A 2,867-nucleotide genomic window follows, 5' to 3' on the forward strand; every position below is an offset into this window, starting at 1 on the left:
TATTATATATACTGAAGGGCTAAGGTATTATAATAACTATAGTAAGGACTCTTCTAACCTCTATCTATTACTGACCGCTTCTAGAAATAGATTTCTATTAACTTTATAGTTAATCTCCTAGTATAAGATAAGAACTTACCCTACTACCTTATAGTAATCACCGATCGACTGTCGAAATATATCTAGCTTAAGGCTATATCTTTAATAGGGGCTGAGGCGTATGTTCTCTGGTTCTAGGATATATGATAGCGGTTTTATAGGTTTCTAATATAGATTATTACCGACCGTAGCTCAGACTAGCTTAGCCAGTTCTAGACTTCTCTCTATAAGATTATTAGGATCGAATAGTTACTATTAATAGTATATCACCCCTAGATAGATAGAGGTATAGAACGTATAAACTAGGAGGTATAGACTATCCTATAGATTATCATTTCCTTTGCCTAGTATAACTAGCCCGAATATCTTCTAGTATACTAGCTTATAATTAATAACCACGACTTATCGGTAACCAGAACGAGTATAAGTTACCTCCTCTATAACTATAATATAAGTCCTATCTAATTCGCTAATCTCCTAGATACTCCTACTTCGACCCTATAGGGGAAAGTTATTAACTTCTTATACTACCTAAAGGAGGGTATAGAGTAGACCTAAGCCGCCATTATATATATATAGTAATACTAGCAAGAAAACGCTAACTAATCTTAACGTCTAGCTAAAAGATTTAAGGTAGGGGATAAAGTATAGCTATCCCTATATAATATTAAAACTAACTACCTAAGTTGGAAACTTGATTAGGTTAATACCAAATATAGAGTAATAGTAGTACTAATATTACTAACTATTACCTTAGATATCCCCTAGGGCCTATACCCTACCTTCTATATTAATCTAGTTAAGCGTACTATATCTAACCTACTCCCCTTATAATATATATTAGATACTTACCCTAGCCTGATATTAGAACTTTCGTAGGATAGATTACTATAAGAAGAATATAAGGTAGAGGCAATCCTTATAACTAGGAATATAAGGGGGAGAGGAAACTATTATAATATACTAGTAAAATAGAAGGGATATAATACCCTAACTTAGGAACCATTAGAAAACTTAGAAAATACTAGAGCACTTGACGCCTTTAAATAGGAATAGGGGGATATATACCTAAATGATAGGCTAATCATAAAGAGGAAATATAGAGGAATATATAAGCAAACGATCTGAAATTTCCATATATATAGGCAAACCTAGGGCAGATAGGCAGTAGCTATATTATAGATATACCGACCAAGCTAACTATAAAACAAATACATATAATAATAACTTGCTATATACTTACTCCTTATCCTCCTCCGAGTATTTAACCTCCTCCTCCTCCTCTACTATGTCTTTAGGAGCTATAAGGGCAGGCTCCTCGTAGTCGCGGACCGGGCGCGGTATACGCTTAGTAGGGGAGCTAGAGTATTAGGCACAGGCGTAGTTAAAGTCGATAGGGACAGGTATAAGGCGTATAGCAGTAGTATAGTAGGCCTAGGATATAGGTAAAGGTATACCTAAGATATAGGCGATAAGGGTAGTATTAGTATTAACCAAAGTCGATATATTCTTATTTATATACTATATCTAATATAATATATTATTATTTTATATAAATAGTATAGTATATAAGTTACCTAGTAGCTTATAGGGTAGGGGCAGGGTTAGAGGTGGTAGAGAGGGCGTTACTATAGTAGGAGGGGGTATAGGGGAGTATAACTATAGCATGGTCGTCGCTATAGCAATAGGAGTTAGCAGCCTAGGCAGGGGAGAAGGTAAGCTAGGTAGGGGAACGGTTAGCCTATATAGCCTCTATAATTATAGTAAAGAAACGTACTAGGGTAGTAAATATAGGTATAAGAACTACCTTATATATATTACGGTTTATAGTCTTTAGCTAGGGGGGAGTCTCTAAGGCTATACCCTTATTATAATAGTATATAATCTTATAGATACCTATATATAAATATAGATTATTTACTTATAATTATAGGTCTTAAATATAAGGATTATAGGTAGAATAGTATATTATATAAGATATATTATAACTAGGGATATATATTATATTATTACTACTTAGAATATAGTAAATATAATTAAGATAATATTATACTTTCTTAGGTAGGAGTTTAAACTCCTTATTAGAGGAGTTACCCTTAATAATAAACCTACTAAAGGAAATATTCTAGTTCTTATACTAAAATTTAGGCAATTAGTAGGGACTTAGGACATATATATTATAACTATAGTTAGGAAAACAAAAGGGAAAATTTACACTATAATCTTTATTCTTATTACTACTAAGATAATAGCTACTACTACTACTACTAAGTAAGCTAATAGTAATAGATATTCTAAATAAAAAAAAAAATTTTTTTAGAGGTATAATATAGGAGTAGATAGCAAAATAGAGTATAGGTAGGCAGAGGCAAGGGGGGAGTATATAGGTTATAAAAGGGAAGAAGAAGGAGTTAGAGAGAGGGAGAGGAGGAATTTATATATATTTAGAGAGTAAGGCTAGGAGAGTATATATAGGGCCTAAACAAAGACTAGGCCCTACTTTAAACTCGAACAACGGCTAAGACCTATATAATATTAAAACAAAGACTAGGACCTATATAGGACCTAAACAAAGCTAAACCATATATATAGACTGCCGGCACATATAGGACCCATTATATGACGAACCCAGCTCAGACTTCTTCTGAAAGGGTTCAGACGAAGGTGGATTGAGCGGGACAGGCAGGCAGGCCGTCTGAGGGATTCGGTGAAGCCAAAGGGTTCACAACAACACTTAGAGTTGTCTCTCACAGTAATCCGCAATGCTT

The sequence above is a fragment of the Thermothelomyces heterothallicus genome (genome assembly GCF_042370625.1).
Source record: "Thermothelomyces heterothallicus CBS 202.75 unplaced genomic scaffold P884_scaffold_15, whole genome shotgun sequence".
Lineage (NCBI taxonomy): Eukaryota > Fungi > Ascomycota > Sordariomycetes > Sordariales > Chaetomiaceae > Thermothelomyces > Thermothelomyces heterothallicus.